The following is a 15,123-nucleotide window of genomic DNA, read 5'->3' on the forward strand; positions in this document are numbered from 1 at the left end:
AATATAACAAGTGCATAAAGACAACACATGCAAAATTGAAATCGGTAGTAGACTTTCCCAGAAATTTATAACAGGCAAGGGCCTGATACAAAGCTGACTTACGTCACCAACATTATTTAAAATTTGTATTAATATTATGTTTAGGACATGGTCTCGAAAATGTAGGGGAACAGAATAAGAAATTATAGATTGAACAGTACCTAAATCATGTACTGTTCGCCGATGAAAAAGTCGCTACAGCGCAAGACAGGCATTAAGCAAATTTCATATGCAGTCAGTTAACAACAGAATACAGAAACGTGGATCTGAAGATTAATTATAAGAAAAACAGACTTTGCAACCTATGATCTATATGAAGTCTATATAGATGGAATGAAAATAAAAAGGACCAAAATTTTTTGGCACGTGGGATTGTGTTTTAGAAAACTTCGAAGGTTGAAGTTAAGAAAAGTATTAGTAACGGCCATAAGGTCTTTGAGATGCCCAACACAATTTTCTGTGGCAGGAACGTACTGAATAGAACTATAAGCATCAGATTCAAGTCGAAATCAGAATTACAGTTCCGTATGGGGCAGAGACTTGGACAAGTAATCAGAAACATATACAGTAAGTTGTAAGTATTAGAGACCTACTTTCGGAGAGGATCAGAAAGAAATTCAGGGAAAAATAATTAAGGTACAATGTAGTGTTGAAGAGACAGGAATTGAAACGAGGAATGTGTGTTATGTTGGACAGAAGGAAATTGCTGCGATGTTGATATGTAAGAGAATGGAGGTCAGAATGATACCAAAAATTGTACTGGGCTGAGGAACTAAAGGTAGATGGGAAAGAAGACACTCCACGTGGTTCCAAAATGTAGAGGAGATGAGGATACACAATACTGAGGTACATGTAAGAACATCTTGGAGATTTGTGTAATGTGTTAGACTTAATGAAATTCTGTAGAGCCTCCAGTCGTGTCGAATGGTTTAAAATCCAGGAGCTTTCGGCTGAGTACTCCTCGGGCATTGTCAAGTGTTGATTGTTTTTTGTTTGCTGTCCTTATATAGCAGGGCTGCCTTCTGTAACGTCACTGGTGCTCACTCCACTGACATATAAAGTAATGTTTTCGTTGAACGCCTGCCAACCTTCCGATGGCCGCTTCCCAAACGGTGCTTAGCTGCAGGGCACCGTCTTCACTGAGTTGTCACGACTTTTTATCTCAATCGCTTATTTTATTACGCTATCTCAGAAACTATTACTCCGTGTAGTAACAGATGACTCTTCGAATGTAATGCGATGTCTGTTTTCTAAAGCACGCATTGCTACCGCTGACCTCTCAGCATACCGATGGTGAAAGGAAATCTCGTGTCCTGCACAGCAGTGTTCAGTAGTACACACCGTCTGTCCAACATAAAACTGTCCACATCCACGCAGTATTTTATATCATGGCGTTCACAAGCACACATCGTCTTTCACAGGCCTCGTGAGTTGTCGAAATTTTGTTGGATCCATGAAGACCGAATCGATATTATGCCTCCTTAGAAGCCGGCTAATCTTTTCTGTTTCTGAGTCACAGAAAGGGGAAAACGCAAGCTTCTTCGAGTCCTCCTCGGGATCCTTCTGCCGCCGTGTTTTCGGACAGATGGCTTGCGGTATCGGCCGGTTGTTGTAGCATATTCCTTGAATACCGTGATGGGCGGCGCATGCGCCGTGTACTGAACGGTGGCCTATATACGACGTCGATTTGCAACCTGGCGTCAGTTCTCAGCGCGACTCATCAGCAGAAGCAGCATTTTCCTGAAGATGGCGACTAATTGGAGCGCCGAAATATCGAGTCAACTTGATTTTAGGATCCGGCAGCAAACCCGAAGAGACTTTCAAGTCTTATTACGCCGGGAAAGCCTACGTAATCATATTCCTTGAATACTTTCCCTAAGTGACTCAGATCCTAAAGCAGATTTTCATTGTCTGAGACGGATTCCTCTGGATGCGCCAAGGTCCTCAGAACACAACGTTTCTGCGACGGACGATAACAGCTTTTAGAGTGCAGATATCGGCCCGTGTGGGTGGAGGTTCCGGTAATCACTGTGGCTGAGAGATCCATGTTCTTTATGTCGGACGAGGACGTCAAGGAACGCAAAGGTACCACCTGTCTCTGCCTCTATCGTGAATCTGATATTGCCATGGCTATTGTTAATGTGGTCCAGGAATTCTCTCAGCTTTTCACTTCCATGAGATCAGATAACGGACGTGTCGTCGACATAATAACAAAAGCGGTTAGGCTATGCAGGAGATGTGTCCTGGGCGATGTCCTCAATGTACTCCAGAAACAAACTGGGCAAGACTGGAGCTAATGGGCGCCTGATTAAAATATTCTCCATCTTATGGTCAGCTTTGATGTGGTGTTATTATTCACGTGCACTCTCTTCAAGGATTCTGCAAATGACTCTGAGCACAATGGGACTTAACTTCTGAGGTCATTAGTTCAAAAATGGCTCTGAGCACTATGGGACTTAACTTCTCAGGTCATCAGTCCCCTGTAACTTAAAACTACTTAAACTAACCGAAAGACAACACACACATCCATGCCCGAGGCAGGATTCGAACCTGCGACCGTAGCGCCACGCGGCTCCAGACTGAAGCGCCTAGAGCCGCTCGGCAACTCCGGCCGGCAAGGATTCTACAGATTTGTTCTTTCAGTCATATGACGACACTGTTGTGTATTTATTTATGCGCACTCTGACATCATCGTATTTTCAGTGTGATGGATGTAACAGGATGTTAACAGCAACCAACTGACAGTCACGGCTTCACAACGGCCGAAGTGCACTCCGCCGAAAGGTCATGGATTTTAAACGACTTAATGTGGCTGAAATCTCGAGATAATTTTATTAGTATGTATCACCACAAACCCATGCATTCCTATGTTCAACTTAGTGATATGTTATTAAAAAAGCACTCCGTCTTCAGGCCACGAGTGGTCTACCCGCACCATCCGACCGCCGTGTCATCATCAGGGGAGGATGCGGATAGGAGGGGCGTGGGGTCAGCACAGCACTCGTTGTGATGGTATTCTTGACCGAAGCCGCTACTATTCGGTCGAGTAGCTCCTCAATTGGCATCACGAGGCTGAGTGCACCCCGAAAAATGGCAACAGTGCATGGCAGCCTGGATGGTCATCCATCCAAGTGCCGACCACGCCCGACAGCACTTAACTTCGGTGATCTCACGGGAACCAGGTGTATCCACTGCGGCAAGGCCGTTGCCCAGTGATATGCTATTAACTTTGGGAAACATCATCTACTGTGCGGAAACTGGAAACAATAAAAAATTATATAAGGTAGCCAGCCCAAAGGCGGTCACTCACCGTCTTGACGGCGACGCTGACAGCCTTGTTGATGGTCGAGGCACCCTCTGCATCCAGTGGTAGGTCGACAGGCACGTCGGAACCAACTGGCAACGGTGTGGGCTGTGGGGCTGGCCGGGGCAGGGGGCGCGGGGGCGGCGGCTGTACCTGCTGAATGCGGCTGGGCACTGTCAGAGGGAGACCCTCTATGGGGTGCCCCTCGTTGTCGTCGGGGTCAGATGGGGGCCCGTCGCCGGCCACTGGCGCAGTGGCGACCCTGTCAGGCACCTGCACCGCCAGCACCACCAGGAGCACCGTCGCCATCAGCGCCTCTCTAGCTGTCATCGCTGTTGGACTGTCGCTGTCTGCACATTGAACGAACATCTGAATGCTCCTGCCTATATTTATACTCGGTGGGCCACAGCCAACTCTACTTTTTGCATGTTTACAGTTTAGTAGGAAGAATACATGATTCAGTTGTTTGCGATTTCCAGATGCACAGTGTGTCCATAACAATCATTAAAACTTAAGACTTTAACAACTTTAAAACTGTACTCGATATTAACAAACGTATTTCAGCATAATAGCTTATACAGTTCTTTCACCTTGCAGATGACGCAATTATGACGCAAAATTGGACTTGGAAAGCCGATAAAATGGGGATGTCACGGGAGAAAACTAAGTGTGTGGACTGGTTCATACAGCAGATATCCAATACTAAGGTGCAAGGGAAGCTTCGAACATGGTATGGAAGGCAACCACGATCCCGACCAACTATTCTGGCTTGCCACACTTCATTTATGGAAACAGGTAATGTTCTCCATAAAAAGGGGGCAGGTCAGCCACCTGTTTCAGACACCGACATTGACAAGGTATGCCAGGAGTTTGCAAGGAGTCTGACAAAATCGGAGTGTGCGGTGGCCCGAGGGTTGGAAATGAGACGTTCAGTAGTGCACAAGAGGTTTCGGCTATATCCCCACAAGGTACAGCTGCTTTAGGCATCATAGCCTATGGACAGATCTCAGGGTGAACAATTTGCCATGGATCTACCAAGCAACACTGATATAAGCAATGGCTAATTTGGAAAATATTTGCGTCTCAGAATAATAGTTCAAATGGCTCTGAACACTATGGGACTTAACTTTTGAGGTCATCAGTACCCTAGAACTTAGAACTACTTAAACCTAACTAACCTAAGGACATCATACACAACCATGCTCGAGGCAGGATTCGAACCTGCGACCTTAGTGGTCACGTTTGTCCAGACTGTAGCGCCTAGAATCGCTCGGCCACCCTGGCCGGCATTTGCGTCTCTTCTGGGGCAACGTTTCACGTATCTGGACAACTGAATCGCCATTATATTCGTTTATGGGGTTCACAGCATCCTCATGTTACATGTGAAATGGAAAGACACACTCCCAAGGTCAGTGTTTGGTGCGGACTGCATCATTGGCCCATTGTTTTTCATCGAGTCTGCCGTCAACGATGGTGTTTAGCTGGCGATATTTCAGGAGTTTTCTGTACCACAACTGGAACAACTGCAAATCTCTTGACATATCCCAACAGGATGGGGCACAGCATTGTCCCCTAAATGTCAGTCAGTTTCTGGATGAAAAGTTTCCAGATAGGTGGACTCGACGAGATGGTCCAGTTCGATGGCCGCCGTGATCCACTACCTTCGACCAGTAGACTTCTTTCCGTGTGCTTTTGTATAGGATCTGCTGTACCAGACAAAGGTTAGAGACCTACAGGATTTGAAGGCATGCACTTGCAGTGGGTTTGAGCATGTCACTGTGAAGCTCTTGAATCGTACATGGAGAGAAATGGAATTCCTACTAGGCGTTACCCGTGACACTAAGGACGCACACATTGACGTGTGTGAATGAGGAAACAAAACCTCACGAGTTATCGTATCACATGTTAAAAACCATTAGTTAAGACCTTGTATAATTTTAAAGGTATTAAAGACTTAAGTTGCAAAGATAATTTATGGAAACCTTGTATTGTGTACAAAATTCACCACACAATGCTGTCACCTCTGCCAGCAGCAATAGCTCTGTGGCATCTGAACATCGAGTAATGTAGAGCTCGAATGATTGAAATGGCTATGTCTGTGTATGTAATAATTGACTAATCCTTGTCGTCTGCAGGTAGTAGTCAGTCAGTTTCGCAGTAGCTGATGATATCGGTGGTTAAATGTTTGGGGAACGTTGTGGCCAGGGCAACTCTTGAACAGCCTCTGTTCCGAGGCAGATAAAGGCAATAATTGCTCTACTTTGTCTATCGTTATCGTCTTAAAGATAACACTATCGATGCCTCGAAAATAGGGCACAGCCGCCAGCCTCAGCACGTCAGAACAGCAATGGAGCTGTCGAAAATAGCGGCTTTGTGAAACTGATGGCGCTATGACCATGGTAGAAACGTAATGGCAAAGTTAATTCTCCTCAGAGCCTCCGCATCAGGTAAATCAAGAGTGACATTGAATGCAGATCATAAGCTTCATCCGAACAGAAAACGTGAAGCCTCTCCTGTGTTCAGTTCTGCTGTTGGGGCCGTCGCTGCCATTGTGCCTCTCTCTCTCCTGGCGCGTCAAGAGAAGACGCAATAGACGCAGTAATGGACGCCGTGCTGGTCGTCCGAGCTGCTCCAAGCCTCATCGCGCTGTCTGTGTTGATACTGATCTTGCTGCATAAATGCCAATTTCCTAACTCGCCTGTACGATCCTGCATGACAGAACGAACAATATTTCCGTCCTCTAGATCTTCCACGATGTTGATGGACCCATTTTAATCCAGCTGTTTATAACAGAACGGCTAAGTGCGCTACATTACGACGATGCTGCCTCTCTACACTCCAAGAAGTTAACGATGTGTTTATTCATGTTACTGTTAGTTTGAAGAAGGAGATAATGAATGGTTCTACTGAGAACAAAAACGGGAAGAAGATTGGGTGTAACGTCCCGTCGGCCCGACGTCATTAGACAGAGAGCACATGCTCAGATGGTGTCAAGGATAGGGAAGGAAATCGGCTGTGACCTTTCAAAACGCCGGCACGGTAGCTCAGCGTGTTCGGTCAGAGGGTTAGCAGCCCTCTGTAATAAAAAAACTGAGTTAATCGGTCAACAACGCACTTAAACGGATGTCTTACGACGTCCGCTCCGAGCAGATGCAACGAACAAAATGAGATTACACACTCAAAAAAAAGTAGCCATCTCGGCATTTGCCTCTAGTGATTCAGAGAAATTATGAAAAACCAAAATCTGGATGGCCGGGCACGCATTTAAACCGTCGTCCTCACAAATGCCAACGGCCTTGCCGTGGTGGTACCACCGGTTCCCGTCAGATCACCGAAGTTAAGCGCTGTCAGGCTGGGCTAGCACTCGGATGGGTGACCATTTGGTCTGGCGAGCGCTGCTGGCAAGCAGGGTGCACTCAGCCCTTGTGGGGCAGATTGAGGAGCTAGTTGATTGGGAAGTAGTGGCTCCGATCTCGTAAACTGACATATGGCCGGGAGAGCGGTGTGCTGACCACATGCCCCTCCATATCCGCATCCAATGACGCCTGTCGTCTGAGGATGACACGGCGGTCGGTCGGACCGTTGGGTCTTCCAACGCCTTTTCGGACAGAGTTTAGTTTAGTCTTCCCAAATGCGCGTCCACTGTCCTAACCAGTACCCCACCTTGCTCGGTCAACTGAGAACAGCTATCGTTGGCTGATCACAAATTGTACGATTTACTACCGATATCACTACTCAGCTCAAAACCTTCTAAATACACTAATTTTAATATTCTGCATGCCACCGTACGACATTGATCATTTCACACAGAAACATTAAAACCAACAGAACGTGGTGCAATGAATTATATAAACACTAATTAGCAGCTATGCTCGAGCCGATGCCGGCAAGCACCTCGTCTGAATTCCACTTACAGTGTAGCACTGACTCGACCGCCACACTAAGGAAGTAGTGCCGAGCAACAACAATCACTACTATTGAAAGTAATTTCACGCAGCAGCGTTTACTGTGGAACACTGCACTCCATTAAACCAGCGGCAGTTACATTAATGTAATGTACACTCTGCAACGAAGCTGACTGGTAGATTTACGTCGCAATTTCACAGTCAATGAAAAATACAAAGTGTCCCTGAAATGTTGTGAGGTTATAGGCGCCGGTGTCTGCCACTAGACCACTATTCCGGCAGCAAAGGTGACTATGTACGCTGACGGATCGTATGTGGAACGTCTCGCAATGATATTTGTTGTTCAGTGATACTGAGTGATTACTACGATCGTCAGTACAGAAAATGGAGCAGGCTGCTGCGTAGATTGGGCTTTTCTCCTATGAATGCGACGCTCTGTTGCCTCGATGGATGACTGTTTCGGAGAAAGGTTTCCATCAGCAGTTTATATTTCTCCTGTGTACCGAAAAACCCTGGAGATATTAGAGAATTCCAGGAGAAAAATAAAATGCAGATGGAAACCCATGCTGAAATGTTATTGGTTTTCGTATTTTTACTTGTGCACGTTGGTCTAGGGGTTGCGTCTTTGAATAGTAATCAAAACATTCTAGGTCCTGCAACGGCGGCCAAATACTTTCGGCGCAGGAAGTCTCCCTCGTTCAGTCACTGGCCTGGCCAAAGATGACGGAAGAGCGGACAGAGGTTCAGGACACTCTTGTCCTTGAGGTGGGAAACTGTCGCCAAAAGGCGGAAGGATCACCAGTGATCAGCGGCATGTGGATGCAGAAGACAATAGAAACTACTGCATTAACGGCACGTAATACGTAACCACAAGGCATGTGGGGGAGGCGACCATAAGAAAAAGATTGGATAACCAACAAAAGGGTAACGCTCTATGAGTGGGGGTGTGGAATATCAGAGGTATGAACGTGCCAGGGAAGTAGAAATTCCGAAAACGGAAATTCAGACGCTCAAACTAGATACAGTGGAGCCAGTGAAAAGAAATGGAAAGAAGAGAATTACTTCTAGTCAGGCTAGTATAGGGTAATATCAACAGCAGCAGATAATGTTACACAGGGAGTAGGATAGGTTATGAATAGGAAGGTAGGGCAGAGTGGGCTACTGCGTTCAGTTCATCTATAGGGTTGTTCTCATCTGAATCGACAACGAATCAGCACCGCCAAAATTGCTCAGGAATACATGCCAGCGTCACAAGCAGAGGGTTAAGAGACAGAGAAAGTATATGAGGATATTGAAGGCGTAATTCAGTAGGTACAGAGAGATGAATATCTAATAGTCAAGGGGGATCGGAATGCTATTGTAGGGCAGGGAGTAGAAAAAAGGAAGAATATGAGCTTGATGGTATGGACGAGAAAGGGGAACGGCTAACTGAGTTCTGCAACCGATATAAGTTAGTAGTAGCTAATATTCTGTTCAAGGATCGAAAGAGGAGATGGTGTACTTGGAAAGGCCAGGAAGACTGCAATAAAATTACATAGTGGTCAGGCAGAGATTCCGAAATCAAATATTAGGTTTTAAGGTACACCAAGGATCAGATATAGACTCATATCGCGATTTAGTAGAGGAGTGCACTGCAGTTTAAGAGACTAGTGGGATATGGAAGTACTAAGTTGGTTGGTGAGGAGAGGACCAAACAGCAAAGTCATCTGTCAGATCGGATGACGGAAGGATGGGGAAAGAAGTCAGCCGTGTCCTTTCAAAGGACCCATGCTGGCGTTTGCCTGAAGCGATTTAGGGAAAGCACGGGAAACCTAAATTACGGTGGCTGGACACGGTTGAATCGTCGTGCCCCGAATGCGGGTCCAGTGTGCTAACCACGGCGCCACCTCCTTCGGTGAAGGATTAAAGAATGAACAGGTACCCTAGAAGTTCTCTGAGGCTACAGAATATAGATACTGCGACAATAAATAGCTCACTAGGCAGGTTTGTTGAAGAGGAATGGAAATTTCTAAAAAGGGCAAACACAGAAGGTGGAAAGAAAAACTTAGATACGAGGAAGGTAGCTGCGAAGAACACATGGGTAACAGAGAATCGGTGAAAGAAGGAAGTACAGAAAAGTGCAGGAAAATTCAGGCACACAGAAATACAAGTCAGTTAGGAACGAAATCCTAAGGGGAAATGGCTGCATGAAAAATGTGAAGAAAAAAAAAAAAAGAAATGATTGTCGTAAGTCAAAACAACCTTCGGTGATTAAAAGCAAGGGCGCTAACATTATGAGTGCAATGAGAATTTCACTGTTAAATGCAGAGGAGAGAGCGCATATGTGGAAAGAGTACTTTGAAGGCCTCGAGGGGGAAGACTTATCTAATGTTATATAAGAAGAAACAGGAGTCGATATAGCTGAGATACGTGATCCAGTATTAGAAACAGAATTTAAAAGAACTTTGGACGACTATGGATCAAATAAGGCAGAAGGGATAGAAAACATACCACCGGAACTCAGAAAATCACTGACGGACGTTGCAACAAAATGGCTTTTCAGGCTGGTGTGCAAACTGGAGATATGCCATGAGATTTTCGGAAAGACGTTATCCACACAATTCCAAAGATTGCAAGGGTCGACAAAAGTACTCCGTCTCCAGGGCACAAATGGCCCATCGGGACCATCCGACCGCCGTGTCATCCTCAGTTGAGGATGCGGATAGGAGGGGCGTGTGGTCAGCACGCCACTCTCCCGGTTGTAATGATGGTTTTCTTTGACCGGAGCCGTTACTATTCGGTCGAGTAGCTCCTCAGTTGGCATCACGAGGCTGAGTGCACCCCGAAAAATGGTAACAGCGCATGGCGGCTGGTGGTTACCCATCCAAGTGCCGGCCATGCCCGACTTCGCTTAACTTCGATGATCACACGGGAACCGGCGTACCAACTGCGTAACGCCGTTGCCAAGAGTCGACAAGAGCGAGAACTATCGCACTATCAGCGTAATAACTCACGCATCCAAGGTGCTGATAGGAATAATATACAGATGAACTGAAAAGAAAACTGAGAATGTGTTAGATGACGATCAGTTTGACTTTACGAAAGGCAAAGGCACCACAGAGGCAGTTGTGGCGCTACAGTTGGTAAGAGCAGCAAGACTGAAGAAAAATCAAGAATCCTCCATAGCGTTTGTCGACCTGTGAAGATTTTCAAACAACACAAAAATCGCGTAAGACGTTCGAAATTTTGAGAAAAATAGGGGTAATCTGTAGGGAAAGATAGGTAATATATAATATATACATGTAAATGTAAATGTCGTGTGATAGGGCAATCTTTATGTCATTTTTAGATAAATGACACAATTTTCACAGCGTTCAGTAAATAGCGCTGCGGAGAAAATTGTAGAATAGCTGGATACTTCTCAACGTAGCAGGTAATGGCATATATATATATATATATATATATATATATATATATATATATATATATACTCCTGCAAATGGAAAAAAGAACACATTGACACCGGTGTGTCAGACCCACCATACTTGCTCCGGACACTGCGAGAGGGCTGTACAAGCAATGATCACACGCACGGCACAGCGGACACACCAGGAACCGCGGTGTTGGCCGTCGAATGGCGCTAGCTGCGCAGCATTTGTGCACCGCCGCCGTCAGTGTCAGCCAGTTTGCCGTGGCATACGGAGCTCCATCGCAGTCTTTAACACTGGTAGCATGCCCCGACAGCGTGGACGTGAACCGTATGTGCAGTTGACGGACTTTGAGCGAGGGCGTATAGTGGGCATGCGGGAGGCCGGGTGGACGTACCGCCGAATTGCTCAACACGTGGGGCGTGAGGTCTCCACAGTACATCGATGTTGTCGCCAGTGGTCGGCGGAAGGTGCACGTGCCCGTCGACCTGGGACCGGACCGCAGCGACGCACGGATGCACGCCAAGACCGTAGGATCCTACGCAGTGCCGTAGGGGACCGCACCGCCACTTCCCAGCAAATTAGGGACACTGTTGCTCCTGGGGTATCGGCGAGGACCATTCGCAACCGTCTCCATGAAGCTGGGCTACGGTCCCGCACACCGTTAGGCCGTCTTCCGCTCACGCCCCAACATCGTGCAGCCCGCCTCCAGTGGTGTCGCGACAGGCGTGAATGGAGGGACGAATGGAGACGTGTCGTCTTCAGCGATGAGAGTCGCTTCTGCCTTGGTGCCAATGATGGTCGTATGCGTGTTTGGCGCCGTGCAGGTGAGCGCCACAATCAGGACTGCATACGACCGAGGCACACAGGGCCAACACCCGGCATCATGGTGTGGGGAGCGATCTCCTACATTGGCCGTACACCACTGGTGATCGTCGAGGGGACACTGAATAGTGCACGGTACATCCAAACCGTCATCGAACCCATCGTTCTACCATTCCTAGACCGGCAAGGGAACTTGCTGTTCCAACAGGACAATGCACGTCCGCATGTATCCCGTGCCACCCAACGTGCTCTAGAAGGTGTAAGTCAACTACCCTGGCCAGCAAGATCTCCGGATCTGTCCCCCATTGAGCATGTTTGGGACTGGATGAAGCGTCGTCTCACGCGGTCTGCACGTCCAGCACGAACGCTGGTCCAACTGAGGCGCCAGGTGGAAATGGCATGGCAAGCCGTTCCACAGGACTACATCCAGCATCTCTACGATCGTCTCCATGGGAGAATAGCAGCCTGCATTGCTGCGAAAGATGGATATACACTGTACTAGTGCCGACATTGTGCATGCTCTGTTGCCTGTGTCTATGTGCCTGTGGTTCTGTCAGTGTGATCATGTGATGTATCTGACCCCAGGAATGTGTCAATAAAGTTTCCCCTTCCTGGGACAATGAATTCACGGTGTTCTTATTTCAATTTCCAGGAGTGTATATATAAGTGGTCCATGGCAGCGCCATGTAGCGGGCCAACCGTAGCGCCATCTGGTTCTCTGGTTCCCCCTTTCAAGCTAGACGAGTTTCGTACTTTGTAGTTTTTTCGTTTGATGCTTATTTCGTGAGATATGTTTAGCCTGGCCACTATCAGAATATATACATGTATATATATATATATATATATATATTCTGCCATCATTGGTCGTTTCATTTTTCCACCAGAGCCATCTTGCACTGTGATTGTCGGTAAAATATTTCGCTCCAATGGTTTCATGTATATTTTTAATTTTATTGCCTTCGTCATCTTCTAACTTTTAAATTTTCTGCCTGTCGCCATCTTTAATCTTTTTAATTTGTCACCATCCATTATCTTGATGATGCCATATCTTCAATGCCACTGATAACGTCATAACCCTCTACGTGTAGGTAACCTCACTAGCTATTGTAGTTTTTCAAGGTCAAGTGGACGCCATCCTGAAGTGTCATATCAGTGGTATCATTTAGATTAATGGCACATTGAAGTGCAAAGTCGGCCAGATAGCCCCCTGATATACTGCTTCCTTTGTCCTTGAATTCTGATTTTTTGTCTCTACTTTATGGATTATGAATTCTTGCACGTTTCAGTTTCACAGTTGCTTCGAGCGTGTCCTGGGTCGTTCTATATCTTTTCTTTCTTTCGGCGCGTAATTCAACTCTGCCTTGGGATGGCTGGTACTTTCCATTCTTGGTCCAGTTCCATTATTTCATATTTTATGATGCCCTGATTCTGTATTTCGTTTTTTCTGGTATCTTCATTCGTATCGCACCCATCCCGGTACATTTGAGTAATGAGAGCTCTAAGAGATTTGGTCATTATGAAAGGAACCAGAAACTATAATTATACAAAGGGTGGAAGAAACATGGAAATACCAAAAACACAATATATTACCATGCCTAATACGGCGTGGGGAAACCCTTGGCATTCAAATCAGCTTTCCAGTTGTGTCGGAGTGGATAAATTCAGGACCCATAAGGTTTTCAAGCGAATCTTTTGCCGTTCTTGTTGTAAAACAATAACACTTCGTGGTAACGGTGATGCAGGTGGATAGCGAGGATAGTGTTGAATGTCCCATCGACAATGACGTCATTAGCGTCACAGGATCGTATTAGGGAAGGGTGGGGAAGGAAATGGGTCGTGCCCTTTCAATGGAAGCATCCAGGCATTCGGCTGAAGCGATGTAGGGAAAAATCACGGAAAACCTCAATCAGAATGGCTGGATGCGAGTTTGAACTGTCGTCCTCCCGAAGGCGAGTCCAGTATGCTTAACCACGGCGCCATCTCGCTCGGTGTAGGTGAACAGCGATGACGCACACATCTCTCCAAAATAGACCACAAAGATTCTCTAATATTGAGATCTGGGTGACTTTGTCGGTCAGGAGAGTTGTGAGAACTCATCTTCGTGGTCACAAAACCAGTCCTGGACGATGCTAGCTGTGTGATCAAGGAAGCTTCTTGAAACACAGCACCAACATGGCGGAACAAACATTGTACCGTGGGATTGAGCTGATCAGCCAAGATCGTCACATAATCTTTGGGCGTAATGCAGAGTAAGCACGGGTACCATGAAATACCACGTCCGCTTTGCGACTTAGCGGATGATGTTTTTCCGCTTTCCCTGTACGCAGTATGGATCTCGGAACGGTGCTTCTCGAAACGCCGAACACTTCGGTTCCCTTTGTCACAGAAATACCCACCACACGAATACTAACCATTTGCCCACATTCGAATGCACTCTGCGCTACGCTGACCACGACTGATACACTACTGGCCATTAAAATTGCTACTCTAAGAAGAAATGCAGATGATAAACGGGTATTCATTGGAAAAATGTATTATACTAGAACTGACATGTGATTACATTTTCACGTAATTTGGGTGCATACATCCTGAGAAATCAGACCCAGAACAACCACCTTTGGCCGTAATAACGGCCTTGATACGCCTGGGCATTGAGTCAAAGAGAGCTAGGATGGCATGTACAGGTACAGCTGCCCATGTGGCTTCAACACGATACCACAGTTCATCAAGAGTAGTGACTGGCGTATTGTGACGAGCCAGTTGCCCGGCCACCATTGACCAGACGTTTTCAGTTGGTGAGAGATCTGGAGAATGTGCTGGCCCGGGCAACAGTCGAACATTTTCTGTATCCAGAAAGGCCCGTACAGGACCTGCAACATGCGGTCGTGCATTATCCTGCTGAAATGTAGGGTTTCCCAGGGATCGATTCAAGGGTAGAGCCACGGGTCGTAACACAACTGAAATGTAACTTCCACTGTTCAAAGTGCTGTCAATGCGAACGAGAGGTGACCGAGACGTGTAACCAATGGCACCCCATAACATGACGCCCGGTGATACGCCACTATGGCGATGACGGATACACACTTCCAATGAGCGTACACCGCGATGTCGCCAAACACGGATGCGACCATCATGATGCCGCAAACAGAACCTGGATTCATACGAAAAGAAGACGTTTTGCCATTCGTGCACCCATGTTCGTCGTTGAATAGACCATCGCAGGCATGGTCTCCGAGCTGATAGTCCATGCTGCTGCAAACGTCGTCGAATTGTTCGTGCAGATGGTTGTTGTCTTCCAAACGTCCCCACCCATTGACTCAGGGGTCGAGACGTGGCTGCACGATCCGTTACACCCATGCGACAAAGATGCCTGTCATCTCGACTGCTAGTGATACGAGGCCGTTGGGATCCAGCACGGCGTTTCGTATTACCCTCCTGAACCCACCGATTCCACATTCTGCTAACAGTCATTGGGTCTCGACCAACACGAGCAGCAATGTCGCGATACGATAAACCGCAATCGCGATAGGCTACAATCCGACTTTTATCAAAGTCGGAAACGTGATGGTACGCTTTTCTCCTCCTTACACGAGGCGTCACAATGTTTCACCAGGCAATGCCGGTCAACTGCTGTTTTTGTATG

The sequence above is a fragment of the Schistocerca americana genome, chromosome 6 (assembly GCF_021461395.2).
Source record: "Schistocerca americana isolate TAMUIC-IGC-003095 chromosome 6, iqSchAmer2.1, whole genome shotgun sequence".
NCBI classification, from domain to species: Eukaryota; Metazoa; Arthropoda; class Insecta; order Orthoptera; family Acrididae; genus Schistocerca; species Schistocerca americana.